Below are 25571 nucleotides of genomic sequence, written 5' to 3' on the forward strand. Positions count from 1 at the left end.
GGTGTGCAGGAGCTGCAGTTAAACAGTGCACTCTGTTATTCACTGATCACTCACACAGGCACAGAAGTGCTGAAGGCGTTTAGCTCACTGAACGCTACACCTGCACGCCGGCTTTTTATGACTAGGATTATAAGTGAATGTTCCACTGTTAGAGCACTAACGCTAGCAAAACTAGTCGGACAAACCAGCTAGAGCTTAGCTGACGTTTTAATCAACCGGTGTCGAAGCTCAGTAGATAACGGCAGAGTTTGGAGTTTTTACTGCTTTCAATGCACACGTAAAGACACGGTAAGTTGATGCAAGTTTATCCCCAGTGACGCTCGTGTATCCTATTGACACTTATCTAACGTAGCCGGTGTTAGTAATGCAACTTAGCTAACTAACTCACTAACTAACCCGTTGCTTGCTTCAAACTTGGCTCGAGCTCCAGCTAGCTAGCTAGCAGGCGTCCTGACCCGTTTATTGACCATGGCAAAAGGCTAATTAGTTAGCTAGCAGTCTCGCTAGCGTGATACTGCGTGGCTAAAAGCAGTGTTTGGCTGTTTAACAATGTAGGCTGTAAACGTTTGTAAAATGTGTTGTCTACCTTTTGTCACTTATACCTTTTTATGAATAATATTAGGACAATAGGCATTCATTGGTGGACAGCGTTTTTATTCAGACTGGCTATGGAGGCTAACCTACTAGTATTAGCTATCAGAGCTGTGCTTCCAGAAGGATGGATTTGTCGCATCCATGATGAGGGACAGCAAGAGAGCTACTGCTTTTATCTAGCGTCCTGACACCCAGTCAATAAATCATCACTCACAGACCAACATGTATACACGCTTAACTCGCAAAGTGTTCTCCCACAGTTAATAATAATAATAATGATTTATTAAATATTATTTTTTAATGAAATTATGACTGAAGTTCAACCCCCCCCCCCACCCCCCTTTCACACAATTTCTAATTCATCACAGACCGTAAAAGACAACTCCAGGGAAATTATATATCTATTTTATATATATATATATATCAATAAAGCTCTGTAGCACTATGTTTTAATTTCATATTGGTAGTCAGCTAAAGTTTGTAAAAGTCCAGTTATATAAAATCCATTTCCTTGGAAATGTCTGGGAAAGCAACTAATATGACCAGGATGTGGATAGAAGTTACCCTGATTATGAAGTTTGATCGTTAATCGTTATTTTATGGCTATAAATAAGACAATTTGATGTGGTTCGGTTTTGTTTTGTAGTAGCACCGTACATTATGAATTTGACTAAAGCCGAAAGTTTAAAAAGAGACTTTCCTTTTAAACAAGCTACGTCAGTATTTCACTAATCAGACCACCGAGGCGAAATAAAATGACAGATCTGTGGTAATATGAAAATCCATCCCTTTCTAATGTTTCTCACTCCTGTAGCTAGTCTCTGATCCCTTGAGCTGGCTTCGTCGAAATAATCGACAGAAATGACTGGATAAACTGCGTCGGAGGATCTGATACACAAGTGGCGTGGTTCATGTTTGGGAAAACAAAGGTCATTTAACGTCATGCTGCGATCATCGGCTCTGCTACTGTATCCGCCACTTAATGACCCCTGGCCGGTGTCTCTCTCTCAAAAAACTTCTGAGCGGACTTTAGATTTAAGTCGCGAGGCTTATTTGATTACCCGGCTGTAAAAATGTGTCACTGTGCTTGTTTATATGGCACTAAATAGTGAGATAACAGCATGTATTAGGTGTTGTGAAAGTATTGTTTTACTATGCTTGGCAGCAGTGAGAGGTACGATGGTGGAAACGTGAAGCAAGACGGAATTTGTCCAGCAGTAGAGATGCTGAAAGGGCATTTCTGCTGTGGGTGATTGTGGCTGAGAAAATGCCTGATGATAGAAATATTCATCGTTGGATATGGTTCTTCTTCTGAAACACAACAAGCTGTGATTGGTGACTGCGTATATCTGTGGAGTATACATGTCTGTCTATTCTCCTGTGTGAATTCAGCCATAGCATTGAGAAAAATAAGAGAATAAACTAAACCAAACTTAAATAAAGTAAGAGGATACGCTAAACTGTAGTTCTGTGTCCTTCCTAGAACCGTGATCCCAGTTGCATTCTGCCACTCAAACGTTCTTACTGATATGTTTTTATAAAGTGTGAGGTATTGCCTTGCTGCCCAGCCCTTGTGTCACGTTGTATATCAATTGCAGTTTGACGCTTTGTTCAAGATGCACATTATATCATTTTTAAAGACAATAAAACAAGCCAAACCTATACCGAAAAAGCCATTTGCTTTCCACGGAAACAATCTTCAAGAACATGCTTGGAACAAAAATTGAAAGACCTTTTTTTTTTTTTTTTTTTTTTATAAAATTCCAGTCAGATCAGTGTGTTGGTGAAAAGTGTGCTGAATCAGACACAAAACCAGCATGCTGTGTTGTCTGTGATTTTCATTTTCAAAACCCTTTTGAACCCCTTTATTTGTGGAAGCGATAGTTCTCTAAGCTTTCTGTGACCTGTTGTTGTTTTTCCAGTATAGATCCAGTGGTAGATCACAGCTGTAGTGAAACGCGACTCTCCTGATTGTTAGGACCGTGTCAACCCTCCTATGCGCAGTGGAGGAAAACATTCCTGGCTCTTGCCCAGATAAATTCAGATTATTACTTGCTGTAAGTACAAGCACCACCTCCATGAATAATTTAGATCAAATTGATTTTCTCATATTTCTTCTTGTTTGCTAAAATGGTGAGTCCCAGTCTCATTGTGGTCAGCTTCTAAAAGTGTTGTGCTTAATGTACGACACGGGCTCGAGACTGCACAATAAACTACTTCATATTGCAGTTAGGTTTTCAATGGCATGAGATTGACTTTGACTTGATATTAGTTTACATTATCACATTTTCTCCGACTCATTTAAAGCTGCTTTTTTAAAAAAAACAAAACAGTTATAAGTGAGTCAGTATGTTTACATGGACAACGATAATCCGATATTAACCCGATTAAGAAACTAGCATGTAAACAGCGATTATTGATGACCTTAATCCAATTAAAGTCATACTTGAAGTAAACACAAATGGAATTAAGACATGTGGAGTATTCCTGTTTTAGTCGCATTATCGAACTGCATTACAGAAATGTACACACCTTAATCACACTATTAACATCGTGTAGGAGTTTTCACCGCATTTTGCGACAGGACACGATCACACACGGCAGTGCTCAACCGTTTGATGGCAAACGAGTGAGGCTGCATCCGAAACCGCGTATTTACCTACTATAGAGTAGGCGAAATACATGTATTTCTATATATTATATAGTAGTAAGTAACCGGTTTCGGACGCAGCCCACGGCTTCAAGCACATGTCTCTTCGCATGACAAATAATTAACTGTACTTGAAGCTTTCATAAAATGAAAAATAAAAACACACAAATCTGTATACGGTACCATAACGAAGACGAACTGTATGTTTGGAGGGAACGTCGGACGGCGTGGAGTGGGGACGTAATGACGTGTGATGTTAATCGAGCTATGTTTTATAGCATGTAAAACCCGAACGTGAAAGGAATATTCTAAACGCGACTCATGTAAACACCTTAATCACAATATTGTCTTACTCAGAATAAGGTCAGTAGTTAGATTATTGTTGTCCATGTAAACGTAGTCAGTGTGGTAACATGTAGGGTTTAAGGGTTTCAAGCGAACTGCTTTCTTAACTTTTTTTTTTTTACTTTACTTCCTTTCATTTTGTCACCATGGCCAACCTCGATGAGCATAGCACTTACCTTGCGTGCACTCTAGCGAGCGACAACGCGACAGGCAAGCGCTCAGGTTCTACGCACGTGTGCGTAAGAGCCGTGATTTCAGCGAAAACGTGATGAACGGTTTAACACGCACTGCTCTCATCAGCAAAAGAAACCCAAGGAGGTAAAAATCTGTCTGGATGACATTTTTAAGATTTGTACCAAAATACGTTTTGCATTAGCACGTGTCTGTTTTCTCCTCCTGATATATTTGTATTTCCTGGAACGTGCACGTGCAAAACAGCAGATGTACATGAATGCCTCCATGTGCTATATAATAACACATTAGGTTCAAATTTTGGTGTTATTGGCCAGCACGTTGGCTGGGACGGTCACAAAGACTGGACATATTTTGTTAATGGCTTCTCAGATGCCAAGAGCATTTCCCCCACATGTAGAAATGTAAAAACAGTAATATTAATAATAACGACCTCTCCGATTGGTTTCACGACACCAGAAGCAGTCTTTCTCCTATTTGAGAGCACCCAGCTATTTTCTCTGATATTTGGCCATGAGAGCTTGGTGTCAGCTATAACAATGTGCAGCTTTATTTGGTGCGGTCCTCCCACATACAGCAGTGAGTCATAGACGCCGGTGATTCTGGCTCATATTTAGCAGGAAGCACTGCTCAGATATTGATGAGGGAGAATCCACAGTATTACGTCTTAACGCCGTTTGCACCTAACAAACTCGATCATTTACTCAAGTTAAGCATAAGCTATATAAGCACTTATTTATTTATTTTTTAAGGCCAAACCAAGCAAGAAAAAATCCCCCAAGGTTTTGGTAAAGCTGATTTTCTTCTTACTGACATGTCGATAAATGCCACGTAACCGTGAAGTTCCGGAGACGCACACTGACTCTTGGTCATTTTAAACGGCCGGCGTTTTTAGTCATGATTTGAACTTGAAATAAATAAGCTGTTTAAACCATATAATCTGTATCTAGAATTACAGTGTGTCGTGCCAGTTATATGATTTATACGTATCAATCAATTCACATTGGTGAGCTTTTGTAGCACGTTTTCTTTTTTTTTTCTTCTTCTCCAAACTAACATGGTTTTCATGAATACTGTTCCTGTGTATATGCTCCTGCAAGTAGATTTATGTAGAATTGCATTTGCTTCGTAATTGGGTCACTGCCGCTCTAAACTCTTGATTGATCTTACTGTAACATGCATATGCAAATGGAGACGTACATTATTCGTGCACATTCTCTTCATGCTTATTTTCTTATGGTTTGGTTTACAGCAGAAGCAGAATAGCGCTCTTTTTTTTTTTTGCTTCAGAGATTGGAAGTGCTATTTATAGATACCTACTGGAGCACCAAGTGTGTGGTGCTGCTGCATCTCCCTCCTTCTCTCTGTCACGCTCACCTCCAAGCTTTCCCACTTTCCTCCCATATTTACCATGCTGTTCTCACCTCTCAGAACTTCATATCATTTGATCGAGTTCCTGTCTGTATTTCTATTTTGGGTCTTCTCCTTTTGTCTTCTGCATCCTGGTCTATTTTATTTATTATTATTTTTATTTTTTACTTTGCTGTCGTTTTCTGATGCTTCCATGCTCTCGTTCTATGCTGTTGTCTCTTTCTTTCCGCCATGCTCCATTCTTCTGTTCTGCACCTCGCAGTCTATCGCTTTCTTTCTCTCTCGCTCCTTTTTTTTTTTTTTTTTCCTCGGGATTGTTGAATGTTAATTATTGATGGTTGCTGGAGGGTGGGGATTGCTGTTATATATCAAGTAAGGAGCCTGGTTTCTGATTGGACATACAAGCCTTTTCACACATCTAAAAATAAAGGTGGCCAAACTCAGACAAGATTGTCTATGTAACTTTAGGATCATTTGGGGGTGGGGGATGCGTTTTGCAGATGAATATGACTGAGAGATGTAGAGACAAGCTTATTGAAACACGAACACGCACAGCTCCAGTTCTGTTTAATCTCCACTAAACAGTGGTGCAGTGTTAATGTGCTACTGCAGTTGGCACGACTGGAACGGACTGTTCTTGTTCCCTAAATGAACGTGAAGCTTTCCAAACAAAGCAGCTTACTTTGGAAATACTTACACTCAAATTATAGTAGAGAGATGTACCGTATTAGCTTTCACAGTAGCTGCAATATCTCTACCAACGTTTCAGACTTAATAATAATAGTTGCTAATAGTGGAATTAAATTTGTGTCAAAAATATTGAATGTCACTTTTCAAAAAAGTAACAAAAATATACAATGAGAGAAGAAAAACAGTCTGAAACTGAAAACGGTGAACTCAGTAACGTGGTCTTTAAATAATAAGAGAGTGTTCTTTGTTAACAGTTTTCTAAGCTTTGTTTTCGCTCCTCAAGTTTACGTTCGCCATTCTGGCACAAATCTCTTGTGTGGGCGGGGCTTAACAGTGATTTACTCTGATTGGCTGGTGAGATTTGGATCGATAGCTCCCTGACCAAGAAGAAGAGACTTCAGTGTTGTGAATTTTGGAGAGCGTTCTGGATGCGGTTCTCTGTATAGTTATAGTGTTTGTATTTTGTAGTGGAGATTACTTACTTATTTAGTCAGTATAGTAGTTTGTAATGAATATTTGAGGTTTGGGTAGTCTCATGCGACTATTTTTTTTTTTTTTAGATGAGCCTCCAGGAGAAGCACGGAGCGTCGTCATCATCATTATCCTCCTCGTCCTCCTCAGCTAGGCACTCAAAATGTCAAGCCAAATCTCACTAGCCAGTCAGAGTAAGTCACTGTTATGCCCCGCCCACATATGAGATTTGTGCCAGAATGGCGAATGTAAACTTGAGGATGGAAACGAAAACTTTGAACGTGTAAACGAAAGATCTGGCAACGCATTCATAAACCATGATTAGCGAAAATCCATCCATCCTCTATAACGCTTATCCTTTTCAGGGTCATGGGGAAACCTGGAGCCTATCCCAGGGAGCATCGGGCACAAGGTGGGGTACACCCTGGACAGGGTGCCAATTGATTAGCGAAAATGAAGCTTAGAAAACTGTTAACAAAGAACGCTGTTTATTTGTAGACCATGTTACATTTTTTCCACCGAGTTCACCATTTTCCGTTTCAGAGTGTTTTTCTTCTTTCTCATTGTATATTTTGGTTCCTTTCTTGAAACGTTACATTCAATCCTTTTGGCACAAATCTAATCCCATACTGTCCTGTGTAGCTATTCGGTATCATCCATATAAACTATACTATCATGTGTCTCCACCAACTTTCAAAACAAACCTACAGTGAGGGGGGAAAAAGTATTTGATCCCCTGCTGATTTTGTACGTTTGCCCACTGACAAAGAAATGATCAGTCTATAATTTTAATGGTAGATTTATTTGAACAGTGAGAGACAGAATAACAACAAGAAAATCCAGAAAAACGCATGTCAAAAATGTTATAAATTGATTTGCATTTTAATGAGGGAAATATGTATGGCAGCTTCCGAACACGAAAAGCACTCGCGCTAGCATCACGAGAGCTCGAGCTCAGATCCAAACACTGCCGCTGTCATCCAGAGTGGGAGGGATGGCGTGCTCGCTCCCTGTCAATCACAACGACACTAGACTATCGTGGACTCCTCATCTAGATGGAAGAGGGTAGATAGTGTTCTCCTCCAAGTGTTTTACTCTGCCCTGTGCAGCAGTATGAGCAGCAGTTCAGTCTTGTAGGAAGCACATTTGCCTGAACATCCCTGGTTGATAGCTGTTTATATGTTTTATGAGCTGATTTTATTCTATAATTCAGACTAGTGATCCTTGGGTAAAGCTACTCAAATCTAAATGAATGTAAATCTAAATGCTTGATGATGTACAACGTATTTTTGTAACAACATAATATAAAGTTCTTTTATTTTCTCATTTATTGTAGAAGACAAAGCAGGGATTTAAAAGGTATCTGAAACAGACGACACACTGCGCTCTTTAGTTTACTGTAATTTACTGTAAATGGCAATCTAGGACTTCTAGTGAGGATCTTGTGTCAAAGTGCATGATGTCAACAAGTATTGAGACTAGGCTACACATGTACTTGCATTGCTAACCATTGTGATCAGCATGGAAATTACTAAAATAAAGCACCTACTTGTGAAATGTAACACCTTGTTGTCGGGTCTGTGATGTCCGCTGTATAGCGCTCCAGTGTGGTGGCGATGCTGAACTCATCACAGCCAAGCCGATGTGGCATCTACGTAGGTATTTACTTTGAAACTATTGGAACAGCAAGGCAAATTCATTTGTTTTTGCTGTAGACATTGAGTTTGAGATCAAAAGATGAATATGTGAAGAGTTTAGAATTTGAGCTTTTATTTTCTGGTATTTATATGTACAGTGCCCTCCACTAATATTGGCACCCTTGGTAAATATGAGCAAAGAAGGCTGTGAGAGTCCACGCTGGTGGACTCTCCTCTTCAGTTCCCTCCACAGGTTTTTTATGGGTTTCAAGTCAGGGGACTGGGATGGCCATGGCAGGACCTTGATTTTGTGGTCAGTAAACCATTTTTGTGTTGATTTTGATGTATGTTTTGGATCATTGTCCTGCTGGAAGATCCAACCACGGCCCATTTTAAGCTTTCTGGCAGAGGCAGTCAGGTCTCCATTTAATATCTGTTGATATTTGATAGAGCCACCACCATATTTAACCGTGGGCATGAGGTACTTTTCCATATGGCTACCTCTCTGTGTGCACCAAAACCACCTCTGGTGTTTATTACCAAAAAGCTCTATTTTGGTTTCATCTGACCATAGAACGCAATCCCATTTGAAATTCCAGTAGTGTCTGGCAAACTGAAGGATGAGAGTAGAGGCTTTTTTCTTGAAACCCTTCCAAACAACTTGTGGTGATGTAGGTGACTTCGGATTGTAGTTTTGGAGACTTTCTGACCCCAAGACGCAACTAACTTCTGCAATTCTCCAGCTGTGATCCTTGGAGACTTTTTGGTCACTCTAGCCATCCTCTTGAGACAATATAGACACACATTTTCAATGCTTGTGCTAGTTTCTTATAGCAACTTCCCATTTTGTGAAGCTCAACAACCTTTTGCCGCACATCACGGCTATATATGTGACGGACATGTGTTTCTTGTTACCCAGGTGTGTCCTGTTAGATTGATTGTTTAAACAATTAATAACTCTGAACATCTACTCTTGGTTTTACCCTTCAGTTTCCCCTGTGAAGACATTTGACATGCATGTTACAAAGGATAAGCCAACGTGAAGATCAGAGAGCTGTCTCTGGGTGACGAGCAGACCATTTTGAAGCTAAGAAAAGAGGGAAAATCAATCCGAGACATCGCATAAGCATTGGGCATAGCCAATACAACAATTTGGAATGTCCTGAAAAAGAATGAAACCACTGGTGTACTGAGCAACAGACAGCGAAACATTGTGAGAGCTGTGAAGAAAAACCCCAAAATAACAGTTAGTGACACCATCAATAACCTCCACAGGGATGATGGTATCACAAACCACCATTTGAAGAAGACTTCAAGAGCAGAAATGTAGAGGCCATACAATTCTATAATATGAAAACCACATATCAGCTGTAAGAATCTGAAGGCCACATTGGAATTTGCAGAGAAATACAGAGATGAGCCACAAAAGTTCTGGAGCCAAGATTAACCCCTACCAAAGTGTGGGGAAGGAAAGGATCTGCTCATGATCCAAAACATATAAGCTCATCTGTGAAACATGGTGTTGGTAGTGTCATGACTTACATGACTGCTTCTGGAGCAGGATCACTAATCTTTATTGATGAAGTAACTCATGATGTTAACAGCAGAATGAATTCAGAAGTTTACAGGAACATTTTGTCTGCCAGTTTACAGAGAAATACATCCAAATGAATCAGGAGGAGCTTTATCATGCAGCGACAATGATCCAAAAACACACTGCCAACTCAACAAAGGACTTCATCAGGGGGAAAAGTGGAAGGTTTTAGACTGGCAGTTTCAATCACCAAACCTTAACCCTATTGAGCACAGCTGAAAGAAGCTGTGGTAAAATCCTGGAAAAGCATCACAAAAGAAGAACCCCAAAAATCTGGTGATATCAATGAGTCACAGACTTGATGCAGTTATTGCAACCAAGGGATACGCAAACAAATATTAAGTGTTATTTAGTTTAATTTACTTCAAAACTTGTCTGTTTCTATAATTTTGCTCACCTAAAAATTGGGTGGTCTGATCGAAAAGGTTCCATGTTTTATGTTGTTTAACACATCTAGATTTAAATGCAAGCAAATAAAAGCTGAAATCCTAGACTCTCGTCTCGTATCCATCTTTTGATCTCAAACCCAAACGTCTTTGGTGTACAGCGCAAACAGATGAATCAGCCTTGCTGTTCCAATAGCTTTTGAGAGGACCGTATATGTCTATGCCTACACCCACTGTCGGAGAATTCTGTACCCATGTTAGATCTTGAAATCTGTACAATTAAAGGATTTGATCATACAGCACAAATTCATTTTCCCTTTTATAAAAATGTGACTTAATCAGATTTCGTAGCTCCGCCTTCATCACCTCCGTCTCCTGGCCACTGAATAATGCTTGTGTGCTAGATGATTTCCTGAATTACTTTCTCACCAGCAGTTTTTTACTAAGTCAGTAAAAATCAGTCTAGTTGCCTAGATCTAAGGAAAATCTGCATTTGTTTAAGTGTTTTGAGATGCTGTGATTTTTTTAAATTATTTTTTTCCGCCTAGCTAACAGTGCAGTGGATTTTTATTTATAAGATGCAGTACTTGTTACATGATATAACTGTCTTTTGACATGTGAGTGTAGGTGGGTGTAGCCAAAATTTATGTCTACTGCTATTATACACACACACACACACACATATCTCCCTCTTTAGCCTCTGCAGAATTGGGTATTATTAGTACAGGCTCTCTTTCGTTATCACGTGACGCATATCCGATCTAGCCTGTCCTAATACACACACACATGATCACACACCTGCTCACAGTGGTGCTGAATACTAGATTTTGTTTTAGTGAATCAAAATGAAGGAAAGGTAGTTTGGTTGAATATTCAGACCAGGCAATAAAATATTTAAATATTACAATAGAAGAAAATTACACTAAGAAATATGGATATTTTGAACATGAACCTTTTTTTAAATATTTGTTTTAGAGCTGAAACATCTAATCGATTATGAAAATCGTTGTCAATCTCATTATTGATTAGTCGGTCTGCGCATATTTTCTCACTGCGTTAGTTCTGTTCCGAAAACACGCTTAGGAGAGTAAATACTAAAGTTGTGTCTCCAATGAAGTACTGTACACTTACACTACGCACTATGTACTCTACCGTCTATTGTATGAATCTTAGAAAGGTAATGTCCTCTCAAATGGAACACGAGTGAGTTTTTACTAACTGGAAGTATAAGATGTTTCCCAATCGGTGGCGGATGACGTCAAGTGCACGTAATACGACACAGCTAGTTTAGCAGAATACCCAGAGTCAACGAAAATAAATTTATTGTTTACTGTTCATCACTGTTACCTTTTATTCCCAACTAGGGATGTCACGAGAACCGATACTTCAATACCAGGTCGGTACCAATATTCTTAACACGTGACTGTACTTGTTTTTCTGGAGTAGCGTTGGAACGATAGTATGATCAAAGTAAACATAAGTAAAACAATATGTCTAAAGGCAGTGAGTAACAGACACCATAAGGTGCAGTGAAAGTGAGATTTTTATTATTAATTTAGTACTGTAGTTTAATTATCGGTGCTTTTTTGTTAAATCTGTTAAAATATATAAGTATTTAAGCATTATAATATAAACTTGCATATATATAATATAATTGGACAAACAGTTGTGTTCATGTAAAGTTTTATAAGTTTTATGTGAGTGTTAATATTTGTAATTTGTGTGGAATTTATTTTAAATAAACGAAAAAATGGTACTAAAAGTTTTCGCCCCCCCCCGATTAATCGAAGGAAAAACAAAGTAAAAAAATCGGCGATTAATCGATTATGAAAATAATCGTTAGTTGCAGTCCTAATTAGTTTTTTTTTCCCCCTCTGTTCTTCAAATTACTGACTGAATGAAGACAATGTAATATATTCTAGTCTGCTGACATGAAGAGTGTTCCTTAACAATCAAATAACCACAGAGATGTGAGCCGGTGAGATTGACTACCTGCTCCCTCGCCTCAGTCCTAGAGTCAAATCATCCAGATGGCCGAAACCTGTCAAGAGTGTACGGGAAACGTGATGACGCTGAAGCGCTTGCGTTTTCATATCCAGGTTTCCGGAACAGAACAGTATATGAATGTGCATGAGTAACAGTTCATTAGGATTCATGTGAGACTTGTGGCTCTGCAATGCTTAAAAATGCCACGCCATATTTGCAGGTAATGGCGTGCCCTCCAGAATTATTGATGCCCTTCATGAAAATGAGCAAAATATAACGTGCATGAAGTGATATTTTAAACTCACGCAAACAGACACATTGTGAAGTGCTCTCTCTCTCTCTCTCTCTCTCTCTATATATATATATATATATATATATGTGTGTGTGTATATGTATGTATGTATATATGTGTGTGTGTGTGTGTGTGTGTATGTATATGTGTGTATATATATATATATATATATATATATATATATATATATATATATATATATGTATATGTATATGTATATATGTGTGTGTATATATATAGTTGGATACCAGCTGCTGTAATAAGAAACAGGATTAACTAACTGTGATGTAAAAGTTTTTTTTTTCTGTTTCTGGTTGTAAGCTAATAGCTACACGGTAAGCACAGAGATACAGCGGTGAGAGCCGGAGAAATAGCCTGCTGGAGTTTACTGCAAAAGAAAAGTAGCTCAAGGTGTAGACTTTCAGCATGCGAAATTTCTTCAGCGACTGCTGCGAATATGCGCGGCAACCGGACATGACCTCACACACCAACGTTAAAATATACCATCTGTTCCCGTATGTAGCGACATCGCAATCCAGGCAATTTCTTTTTTTTTTTTTTTTTGATGATGTACATTTTTAAAGCCGTCATAAAACTGGATTATAATCGGTGCTTCCTAAATCTTGGATTTTCTGCAACGATCACGCTGTGACACGCCGGTCTTCTGTTGGTCACATGTCTTCACCTAATACAAATTTTCAGGTCAGAGTTCACCAAATTTGAGCTTTGGAACGCAGAGAAATGCGAAACTTTATGCATTTCCGGTCTCCAGCATTCGCATGCGTACGTGCTGTGTGAATGGAAGTCGGTGGAAATTCTAGTGTGTAAAAAGTCTAGTGTGACATGCGCTTAAGAAGACAATCCTGATTTTATATTTCCTCCTCCCACTGCAATTCACTTCTGGTTACGCCACTGCCAGCATAACCCACAACATGCTTCTGAATAATTTCTAGATGCGTGACTTGCATCAAGCGCAGCACTCAGCTGTTAACCCGTATGTGAGACCTTTGGGGCGGGGGACAAAACAGCTTCCACCTGTCGGTTTCAATTAAGCATTATAAGGTGAGCTCATGCGCGTTGTACAGCGGCACTCGCTACGCTGCAGATCTGCTATAAGTTTTGGATTGCGTGAAAATGTTGAACAGTAATGTTGTACAGGACATGTCAGTATTATTTAGAGATGCACGGATACTAAATTTCTCAGCCGATACCGATAACCGATTATTCAGAGTGATATCGGCCGATCCTGATAACCGATACCGATAGTTCTGCCTTTTATGCCTTCTTTTAAATGAATAATAATTAATTCCACAATTCTGAAGGAAATGCAAATAAAAACTTTATTCTCTCCATTTCAACAAGTTGTTTCACAGTAACTGGTCTCATAAACACAAAACACATTACTCTAATTAACATTTACACATGAACTCAATTCTGAAGATTAAAGTAAGATTATTAATTTATTGAATGTTATTAATTCATATTAACATTGACTGAATTCTAAAAAACCTCCTGTTAGTCTCACATTCACGCTCCACTAACAAAAGCATTTCTACTTCATCACTGACATCAAACTGATAATATATAATATCAACTTTTTTATATATTAACATTAACTGGATATGAAATATACTACTCTCCAAATATATTTTTCTGTGCTATATATATATATACACACAAACTTTTTTGTCAAGTCATCTTCATTTAAATCTTTCAACAGTGCATTGGCGCTTTAATTCAGCTCGAGCAGCTCGGGAGAAAAAAAGTTCTAATTAGGGATGTGCGATATGGAGGTAAAACCGTATCACAATATTTTCTGGTATTTATTGCGACGATATCAGTGACGATATAAAATATAATGTGTCACTGTTTTCGGCTACAAGTGACAGCTGCATGCAGTCTTATGAGTCTCAGAAACACAAACATTGATCTAAAAGTAAAAGTGATTTTCTGTAACTAAACCAGTTCCAGATTGTAGAGGTAGCTCTTCGTTTAGCGATAAACTCCTCCTCGGCTTCACGTCCACCTTCCGCTGTACTCCTGTTCGCTCTGTACGTGAGCTGTGAACGGGTCTCGCACCGTCACACACACAAATACGTCATCATGTATATCGCAAACGATAAGATATCGCCCATCCCTAGTTCTTATTTTCTTGGAACAAAAAAAAATTCACCTATTGAGTGAGTGGAAAATTGGAAATTTTGTATGTAATTTTTATATTATATAATCATTTTCCCTCATGTTTTGACGCATGTTGATAATTCTGGAGGGCTGTGTATAGTAAAACTAATTCCTACATAATTATTTTTATTGTAATCTATTTGTAGTGTTGCTGCGTGGGTTTTTTTTTTTGTGTGTGTTTTTTTTTGTTTTTTTTAAACGACGATGATTTCCTAGAAGTAGTTCTTTTTAAATGTCAGTGTCTTATACTCTCATTATTTCACACATCCTGCGCTGACGAAAATATTTTGAATGAGAGCAGGTTAGTGGAGAGAATGAATGAGCGCATGCTCGTAAGTTGTGAGGAGAGAGAGAGGGGGAGTTAGAGAGAGCTTGAGAGAGAGAGAGAGAAAGGGAGAGAGAGAGCGAGCGAGCGTGCAGTTCAGTTCTTCTTGCGCTTCATTCAGAAAAAGAAAGGGGGCATCAGAACCGAAGCATCCTCCGTTCACGCTAATCGTAGAGGAGGAGAGAGGAAAGAGCCAACCGTAAAAGAGGGAAAAAGAAGGTGAATATTTGTCTCTTTCTGCAGGTGAGTGCAGCAGTGAGGTTTTGCAGCTGCAGTTTTACGATTGCTGCTGTGCACTTTGCTGTCAGTCTGTGCTTCAAGCACGTAACACTGATCGGAATCCCCGAGAATACGCAACTGACGACAGTAAGGTGTGTGTGTGTGTGTGTGTGTGTGTGTGTGTGTGTGTGTGTGTGTGTGTATGCAGTGTCAAGGTAATTGCGAACTCTTAATGCTTTGTTTTTATACAGTATTGCATCTCATTCATCGTTTGTTTGAGCCTCGATCTTACCTGCAGCTCTCCTGCAGTCTCGGTTTACTGCGTTACTTAGTGGGCTTTCTGTTTTCCTCTAAGCTCAAGAAAGAATGTTGTGTGTTTATTGATTTATCGAGTTAAAATTTTTTTTATGAATTAATCTGAATTTAATATGCTGATGTTAGTGTGTAACTATGATCGCCTTGCATGAAGCAGAGTGTGTAGATGGCGTCTGGAGGATATAGTGGTATAAGTAACTCATGGGTGAATCTGTGTATTAGTGTGTGTGTGTGGGGGGGGGTTTCTGAACTTGGAGTAGATGATTATAACATACCCACCTGCCTCTACAGCTGTTATGCTTATGAAGTCACTTTGTACTATTGACCATTCTGGTTCATCTCAATACTAAACTGTGCTGTGGATTTGTTAGTAGGCTGTTGTGCGTATGTTGTAGACATTCACATATTGTGTGTATGTGGCATTGAGAGAGGTCCCTGTGTAGCCACCAACTCATAGAGAGAGAGAGAGAGTGAGTGGAGGAGGAATGGAGGCAGGGCCGTTTTCTGAGGTAATGAGGAATTCCCTTTTACTGCGTCCTTGCACACCACGCGCCAGTGGTGGAGGTGGAGAGTTGGTGGGAAACATGCCATGCTCCTGTCACCTACACCGGCACGCACAGTTCAAGGAGTGTGTAACGGTGTGGGAGGTGAAGGTGGAGGATGGATAGATTAAGAGCATTAAGAGGAGGTGGTGAAAAAAACCCATGTATTAAGAGAATTTTCAAAGACTTTGTTCATAAGGATGTTACCCCAACATCCACCCCCAACCCCCCGTCCGTCCATCCCCCCCTACCCCGTGTTCTTCTATTTCTTCATCTCTCGCTCTTCCTTCTCTCTTTCTCACTCCTCTCTCTCATTTGGTCTCACTCGGCCCCTGCAGAGCTGCCTCTGCCATCAACAGCTCTGACTGCACCTCCACCTGAGCCTTGTGCATACACACACACACACACATGCGCACACACATTTTCGAATGTTGTTTGTTGGAAGTCAGAGGAAGGATTAAGTAGAAACAGAGAGTAGGAATTGGAAACGGGGATGTAGAATAGAGAGAGAGTGAGGAACATCGCCTGAATTAAAAAAAAAAAAAAAAAATCTGGCGCTATAAATAGCCGACAGTCCTCATAGCCTCGACACTCTGCAAGTTTTTTTTCCTCTCTCTCTCCTCACTCAGGCCTATTTTCTGTCTTCCCAGGCTCCGAACATGTCAGGTCAACATCTTGTTTTAAATGGTTGCGTTATATGATAATTTTTCCACAGTTGGGCCAGCTCTTATACAAGGTTTTTAAAAATGCACGAGATCTATTTATTAGGGTTGCGGGGGGGAGCGCGCTTTCACCTGAAAGCAGTGATTTATGCACTCGGTGGAAGTTGTGTAATTTGTTTTTAAAGTCAGCGAGTTCACACTCATCGGAAATCACAGCATCAGAGTCTCCATGCACACATCAGTCAGAGTCATTACAGAGGCAAGGCTCTAGATGATGGCTGTGTTGAAACCCAGCAAATGTATCAAGCCCCCCCCCCCCCTTCATTAGCTGATGTTTTTGAGGAAGGCTTTTTTCCCCTTGTTTGGCCATTTTAAGTACAAGTAGCACATTCACACAAATGCCAGATCATTAATTACAAAAGAACATTAAGCTGAAGCAGTGGAGAAAGTTCTTCTGGGCATATTCAGCCTACACACATCTTTTACACACCATTCACATGTCGTTTAGGGCTCATCTACGTTCGTTCATCTCGTGCTCTTTTGGAACCACATCCATCTCTAAATCTTCCGTCGCTGATTTATAGATAGACGCGTGAAAAGGTTTTACTCCATCCACCATTATTTGAGCTTTGGATGCCTAGTCTGCTAAAAATCCTAGGAACGATAAGACCTTGCTCAAAGAACTGAATTTGTACCTGTGACCTAAATGTTGCTGTTATTGCAGTTCTCTTTCATATAATATAGAATTTTCTTTTGTTGCTGGGTCGAAACGAAGCTAAGATGCCAAAAAAGTGGGTTGGGGGTTGGGGCCTGTGCCTGGTCATCTTCGCTTCCTAAAGCTGCAGTATCCTGTATCCTGGAGTGGCTGTTGCTCAGGTGGTAGAGCGAGTTGTCCACTCATCGTAGGGTTGGAGGTTCGATTCCCAACTCCACATGCCGAAGTGTCCTCGGGCAAGACACTGAACCCTAAGATTCTCCCGATGGCAAGCTAGCGCCTTGCATGACAGCTCTGCTACCATTGGCGTGTGAGTGAATGAGAAACAGTGTAAAGCGCTTTGGAACCGCTAAGGTTAAAAAAAAAAAAAGGCGCTGTATAAGTGCAGACCATTTACCATTATCCTCTGCCTGTGCCGAGCCTTCCCTTTCAGACTTTGCATAGTTAGTGAGTCATTTGACTTGTGAATGGAACTTGATACCAAGCTGATAATAAACCTACAACACAATTATTACTGTAATAAAACATCATATATTTACTGTATATTACCTGCTTGTAATTATTTCCATAGCAGGTTGTATAAAATGCCAACACGGCATTTTAGTAAACACCTAGACCTGACATCGGTTATTGCTGTGTAATGTTTCCGCGTGTGGGAATCAGATCAGGTATCCGAGTTGTTGGGCTCCTCTCACAGTCGTTCTCTGATGCTCGGAATAAAATCTGGATACGATATCGTACGTGAACAGCGCATGCAAATTCATAGGGAATTGCTGACAAATAATATTAAACAGTTTACTGTAGGACATGAAATGACACTGGCTACATCATGAGCCATGTAGTTATAAAATAGTAAACATGCTGTAGAACATTTATAAAGCTAACCCACATAAAAGCTGACTAGCTTCTGCTAGGTGTAAGACCAAATATATAAATATCCTGCACAACAGTGTAAAAATAGCATACAGTTTCCTGAGAAGATCATAATTTTCTGTTGGATTCGTTCTGTACCGTGATATCCCACCAAAGAATAAAACGAGAGGTATTACTGGGATTCAGCACAACCGTGAAAGCCTGCACCCTGAACAGTTCAATTCTGAAGCGAATTAAATCTTTTTAACTTGGCCACACTGGTGCGGTAATTTATGAAATGTGTTGGAAGTTATGCATGTTATCAAACTATTATGATTATTATTGTGCTGTTATATTGGCCTTTCTGTAACAGGGCTGCCCCGCTAAGCGCTTAGCTGCTTAGGTTGATTATGCACTGCTGGCATTGGTTAGAATGATGTGCCACAGCAATTTAAGGGTTGCCAGGTCCTTTTTCGGGGAGGGGAAATTAAAATGGCTCTAATCTAGCGAAAGCAAATAAGTCAGACGGCATCTTTTTAACCACTAACCCTAATGAAATTGTTTGTAAAGTGTTGTCACACTGTTTGCATATTCAAGATGCACTATATAGTCAAAGATTTGTGGACACCTGACCGTCATGCCCATGTTCTTGTTGGAAAAACTCATTCCAGGTTTAGTCTCCCTTGGCAGTTCTAGTAACCTCCACTCTTCCGGGAAAGCTTCTCGCTAGATTTTGGCACGTGGCTGTGAAGATTTGCTTATTCAGTCAGAAGAGCATTAGTGAGGTCGGGTACGGACGTTGGACGAGGAGGACTGGCGAGCAGTCGGTGTTCTAGTTCATCCAAAAGGTGTTCAGTGAGGTTGAGGACAGGGTTCTATGCAGGCCACTTCGGTTCCTCCACTCCAGCATTGGCAAACCATGTCTTCATGGAGCTTGTTTGTGCACAGGGTCATCGTCATGCTGCAACATGTTTAGGCCTTTTAGTTCCAGTGAAGGGAAATGGTAGTGCTACAGCATACAAATACATCCTAGAAAATTGTGTGCTTCCAACTTTTACAGTCATACTGCTATATCTTCAGATACCCGTTCATGATCACAGGGGTTTCATGCCCTTTTACATTCATGCTGCTATAACTTCAGATACCCGTTCATGATCACAGGGGTTTCATGCCCTTTTACATTCATGCTGCTATAACTTCAGATACCCGTTCATGATCACAGGGGTTTCATGTTTGAAAAATACTATCTTTATTAAATGCTTGTTCCACTTAAATAAGCTCAAAGTCTTGCTGACTTTACAGCAATTCTATCATGTGTCCTAACATGCAAAACTAAAAGTCTGCAGTCAAAACTTTTTAACCTCAGTATCATTTCCACGGCTGTTGCCCCATTATTTTATTTATTTATATTAAAAAAACAAACTCGTAAACTCAAAGTTGACAGTTTGAAGAAGCAGTTTACTGTGAAAAAATAGTTACCTATATGACTGTTTTGGGGGCCTCACACGGAGCACGTTCGCCTCACACCGCCAGGGTCGGGGGTTCGATTCCCGCGGCTCTGTGTGTGCGGAGTTTGCATGTTCTCTCCGTGCTGCGGGGGTTTCCTCCGGGTACTCCGGTTTCCAGTCCAAAGACATGCATGATAGGCTGATTGGCATGTCTAAAGTGTCTGTAGTGTATGAATGGGTGTGTGAATGTGTATGTATTGTGCACTGCAATGGACTGGCACCCTGTCCAGGGTGTACCCCGCCTTGTGCCCCATGCTCCCTGGGATAGGCTCTAGGTTCTCTGTGACCCTGAAAAGGATAAGCGGTATAGTAGATGGATGGATGGATGGATGGATATGATTTTGTCCTTCGTCTTACATCGCTGATCCTAGGAATGCCTGCGCCAAAAAAAGAGAGAAGTATTTTGCACATGTTCAGTCACCTGTAATTTTTTGTAAGGAGGTGTCTTTGCCACACCTCCAGAAAAGCCTATTTTACGTCACAGTACTGAAACCCCTGTAGTTTAGTGAATACCCTGGTTGGGCACTTTATTCAGTAACACTTCATTTACACATCATGACTACCACTCTGAAGGTGCACACAATAATTAAGACAAAACCCCCCCACAGAAATCTTGTGTATGTATAAGTATTCACGCCCCCGCCCAAAGGTAATACTTCATAGAGCCACCTTTTGCTGCAATTCCAAGTGTCTTGGGGTATGTCTCTATTGGTTTAGCACATCTAGCCACTGGGATTTTTGCCTGTTCTTCAAGGCAAACCTACTGCATCTCCCAAGTTAGATGGGCTGTGTTGCTGTACAGCAATCTTCAAGTCATGCCACAGATTCTCGGTTGGATTGAGGTCTGGGCTTTGACTAGGCCATTCCAAGACATTTAAATGTTTCCCTTTAACCCACTCCAGTGTAGCTCTAGCAGTATGTTTAGGGTCATTGTCCTGCTGGAATGTTGAACCCCTATATCCCAGTCTCAAATCTATGGCAGACTAAAACAAGTTCCACTCAAGACTTGCCCTGTATTTAGTCCCGTTAATATTTCCTTCAATCCTGACCAATTTTACAGTCCCTGGTGACGAAAAGCATCCCCATAGCATGAGTCTGCTGCCACTGCCATGCTTCACTGTGGGAATGGTGTTCTCAGGGTGATTTGGAAGTGTTGGCTTTGTGACACACAACACATTTCCAACGATTTCCCACGATTTTGTGGAGTGTACGTTTTAAAATAGTCCTATGGATAGATACTCCCATCTCTGCTGTGGATCTTTGCAGCTCCTTTGTTGTTATCTTTGCTGTCTTTGTTGAATCTCTAATTAATGCCCTCTTTGCTTGATCTGTGAGTTTTGGTGGGCAGCCACCTCTTGTCAGGTTTGTAGTGGTGCTATATTCTTTCCATTTTGTTATAATGGATTTACTGATGCTCAAAGCTATTTATTTATTTATTTATTTATTTATTTATTTATTTATTTATTTATTTATAACCCTACCCTGATCTATACTTCTACACAACTTTTGTCTCTGACCCGATTGGATAACTCCTTGGTCTTCATGTTGCTTGCCTAGTTGAGTTGCAGACTCGCGTGTCTTTCAGAACTGGTACATTTACAATGACATCATGTGTCAGATCATGTGACACTTTGATTGATTGCATGCATGTGGACCTTTTAATCGACTAATTATGTGACTTCTGAAGTCAATTGGTTGGACCAGATCTTATTTAGGGGGTTAATAGCAAAGGGGTGAATATATGCGCACTCAACTTTTCAGTTTTTAATTACAATTATTATTTTTATAATTTCTTTTTGCCAAGTTTTTTTTTTTTTCTTTTTTCATTCCACTTCAACAATTTGGACTATTTTGTTAGGTCTGTTCCATAAAATCCAAATAGAAATCCATTTTAATTCCAGGTTTTAATGCAACAAAACAGGGAGAAAAAAACCCCCACCGAGGGGGTGAATACTTTTGCACGGCACTGTATGCTATTTTGAATTGGTGAGCAGTAATCTAACAATAAAACTGACCCAGTTCAGGAGCACAGAATGTAATTCACCTTCCCTACCATCTGTTTAGTAACCCAGTGTTCCTTTTGTGGGACATTTTGTGCTGTATTTTAACTGTGCTCAACTGCTGGCAAGTCCCTTATTCAAATATCTGTTGAAGATATTGTCCAGTGTAAGTGGATACGGCAGTGGAGCTAGTAAATTTTCATGCGCTATGATATTTTCTAATGCATCCCTTCGTGCTTGCTAGCAAAACAGACGGAAGTGTGCTGCGACCTCGCATCCAGAAGGCGTCGTAACGCCGATCAAAAAAAAAAAAAAAAAAAAAGGCCATGTGTGCAAATCTGGAGAGTAATTTTCACCCTTGTGGTAGATGAGTACTACCGAGCGATGCGTGTTTCAGCCCTTATACATAGTCACTCGTCTCTCCGTGTGTACACTATTCATTTTTCAGTCCATAAAAGATTCATACTAGATCTCTCAGGCTTTTTGTTTCAGTGCGAGCTACAGTTAAAGCCGCAGGAAGGCTGGATTAAAAATAGCAACATTTTTGCGCAGAGGAGTGAGCGAGAGGTAACATTCGGCGAGAGAATAATAGAAGGGACTATCGGGGAAGGGTACAGTGTTTATTTTGTGCCATCCTGTTGGAAAGTGTAGAACCTGAGCAGATGGCACGGCTCAGTGTGAAACGGGCAGCGGCAGCGCTCAGAGGTTACTTACGTCACACAGAAGACTCCGACTCTGCAACGCTGAAGCGCTCGTGAGCCACCCGTGTGCAAATAAGAGACCGCTACAAGCCCAGGATTACAACCTCACTAAGTGGTAAAGTGGTAAAAATGTCTTTAGTATACTGTCTGATGTGTACTGTCAGTACAGAACCCAGCCTCGACGGTCCCGAAATACTTAGTACTGGTTATCTATTTGTTTAGGCCAAATAGTTATCTATAAATTCTATTCTATAAATTCTTCAGTGAGCAAATGCACCTTTGTGAAGAAACAAAGTGAATTCATTGAATTGAATATTTTCGGTCATAAATAGCAAAAGTGAACATGTTTGATGAATCATCTGTGTTTGATGAATGAGATGCAAAATTGGTGTTTTAAATCTTTTGCTGTTGGACCCAATGAAGAGAAATGAAACAAACATCTCCCATTCAATTAAAAAAAAAAATTCTTTACATTTGATACTTTTCTGGAAAATGGCCAATTTTACCAATTCATCATGTACATACATTTTTGGGGGGCATTTCCCTCTATTTTCTCTATGATTTGGTCTTCCTACAGATTAGCTGGTGTTGCTGTGATTGACACGAGAGTGTGAGAGAGAGCGAGAGAGTGCGAGAGAGAGACCTTCCCACCCAGAGATCACAGCCAGTTTTGCTCTCTTGGAACCCAGCCTATGGATGTCTGTCGTGTCACTGAGGTTTTAACTCGCGATCTCCGTACGATAGAGCGAACTCTTTTCTGTGCCGCCACCCCAGGGCCCAATTCATTCAATTTGTGTCAAATCAAATGAGAACATGTGTCCCACCCCTGTAAACAAAATGCTGCGGGTCAACCCGAAGCGAAGTGCTTGTAGACATGTGCTCTAGAAAACTGACCACAAGTCACAATGAGGGCGAGGGGGGAATGGCAGTGAGAAATTTTGCACAGCTGAAAATGAGCTCTGTTTAAACTGTAGGTTGCATTATTATCCTCTTTGCTAAGCCACTGTTGAGTCTGGTGACCGAATTGACAGGTGGCGTGGCGTAGCTGAAACAGTGTTGGCGGTTGTGGAAATCACCGAAACCCATTTGACACGCTCTATCCTTTCCCTTCCCTGAAAAGAAAGTGTGTAAACAAAAGCACAGCTTTCAAGCCGTTTCATGAACACTTTAAGGAAGTGATTTAACCTAATCTCCAGCTAATTGAAACCTCATCCGATCACATCTGTAACACCTGGATGATTACCAGAGGGAAGAATTCTGACCGGTTTAGCAGAACTAAGAAATTACTAGAAAACTGTTTCCTTTATAATGGCGGAAGTCTAAGGGCAGGTGTTGGAGCAGGTCACTGTTCATGCTAAAAATGCTTTCATGCATTATCCAGTGGTATTTAAGTCAATAGTGCAAATTAAATATCTAATTGTATAAATTCTCTCTGACATTCTATTTAGTAGTATAGATAGTATAGTAAAATCTGTTGGTTCAGAGGGTGGAATTTATAGTTAATTATGCATTAGTAACGAAGCCGTGCTGATTTGATTGTGCATGGATATCACAAAACCCATTGGCATTAATGGCATATTTTTAATATTTATTGACAGTGTTTTTGAAAATTTTCTGTCAATGGGATTTCTTTTCCTTTTTTTTTCCTTTCTCCTGTGAAAGCAAACTCAACAATAGCAGTAAGACAGCGTCTTACATAATTGAATAAATTAAAACTTATTAAAGGTTGAAATGTAACACACACTTCCTGGATAATATTACCAAATAGACTGAGAGTTTGTGACCATCTTAATTTTCCAAGGTCCTTGTTTATTTATCACCATATTTTCTGAACTGTAAGTTCCTTCTGCGTTTAAGACACAGGCCTCTAAATTCTGTCTGGTTCATTCAAAATCTGTATATTCATATATTGCTCAAAATGGATGCAGAGCTTTACTGATATGATTGCCAAACTCCAACTGGGTTCTCAAACACCAGCATCTGTTGATACAAGATGATAAAAGAAGTGATGATAAAAGAAGCCCCTTATAAATACAAGTGCTTACAAAACACGGACTCTCAAATGCTAAACTCTCAAACAAGAGTGAATTTAAAGTTGATTTTTGTCACAGTTCAAAAGCTCCACAAGTAATCGTAGGAGACGCTATCGATGAGTACGTTTACGTGGACAACAGTAATCCGATATTAACCCGATTAAGACGATACTCTGATTAAGAAGCTACCATGTAAACAGCGATTATTGATGACCTTAATCCGGCTAAAGTCATACTAGAAGTAAACACAAATCGAATTAAGACGTGGAGTATTCCTGTTTTAGTCGCATTTTCCACGTGTATTACAGACATGTAAACACTTTAATCACACTATTAACATCGTGTGGGAGTTTTCACTGCATTTTGCGACAGGACACGCACAGTGGGGGAAATAAGTATTGAACGCCTCAACATTTTGTTCAGTAAATATATTTCCAATGAGGCTATTCACATGAAATTTACACCAGACTTTGGTATTAACTCAAGAAATCCACTCATATAAAGAAATCCAAACATTAAAGTCCATAAATGCAGTTTAGTGTGTAATAAAGAGGAATGACACAGGGAACAAAGTATTGAGCACACTAACTGAAATTTATTTAATACTCAGTGTAGAAGCCTTTGTTTGTAATGACAGCTTCAGGCTTCCTGTATGAAGAAATTAATCGGCCGCAGTATTCAGGTGTGATTTTGGCCCATTCTTCTAAACATACTGTCTTTAAATCTTGTTCAGCTGGATTCGAGTCAGGTGATTGACTGGGAAATTCTAACACCTTAATTTTTTTTCTCTGAAACCAGTTGCGTTTCCTCTGCTGTATGTTTTGGATCGATTAGAGTGGTGTGCAGTGCCATTTCTTCTCCAAACATGGTTTGTAGTATAACAGACAAAAAGTTAAATTTTGCTCACGTCTGGCCAGACTACACTCACCCAGTATTTCATAGGCTTGTCCAAATGAGTTGTAGCAAACTTTAAATGAGCCTCAACATGTCTTTTCTTTAGTAATCGAGTCTTGTCCTGCTCTTCTGACTCCCTGGTCAGAAATCTTGCAAGGAGCACCTGTGCGTGGCCGGTTGACGATGGAGTGATGTTACATCCACTTGCGGATAATGTTCCCAATGGTGCTTACTGGAAGATTCAGAAGTTTTTGAGAGCTCTTTGCTTTTGTCCATCATGAGATGTCATCATTTCTTATGTGACACCTTGGTAAAGAAAAGCCTTTTTATAGACCATCAATTTACTAACCCAGCTGATATTAATTTGCACGGATAGGGAGTATAACTACTTGCTCATTTCAGCTGGTTCCTCGCCG

The 25571-nt window shown here is 40.0% G+C and overlaps 1 protein-coding gene across 1 annotated transcript in view; it reads left to right on the forward strand.

Moving 5' to 3' along the window:
• Window positions 1-1053: 1053 nt before the first annotated feature.
• The window catches only part of LOC128614448 (R3H domain-containing protein 2), an 82807-nt gene continuing 58289 nt past the window's right edge, over window positions 1054-25571 (forward strand). The window contains exon 1 of the mRNA XM_053635729.1: window positions 1054-6507. The gene's annotated coding sequence lies outside the window, so the exon portion shown is untranslated. The remainder of the gene's footprint in view (window positions 6508-25571) is intronic.

Source organism: Ictalurus furcatus, chromosome 11 (genome assembly GCF_023375685.1).
Source record: "Ictalurus furcatus strain D&B chromosome 11, Billie_1.0, whole genome shotgun sequence".
Lineage (NCBI taxonomy): Eukaryota > Metazoa > Chordata > Actinopteri > Siluriformes > Ictaluridae > Ictalurus > Ictalurus furcatus.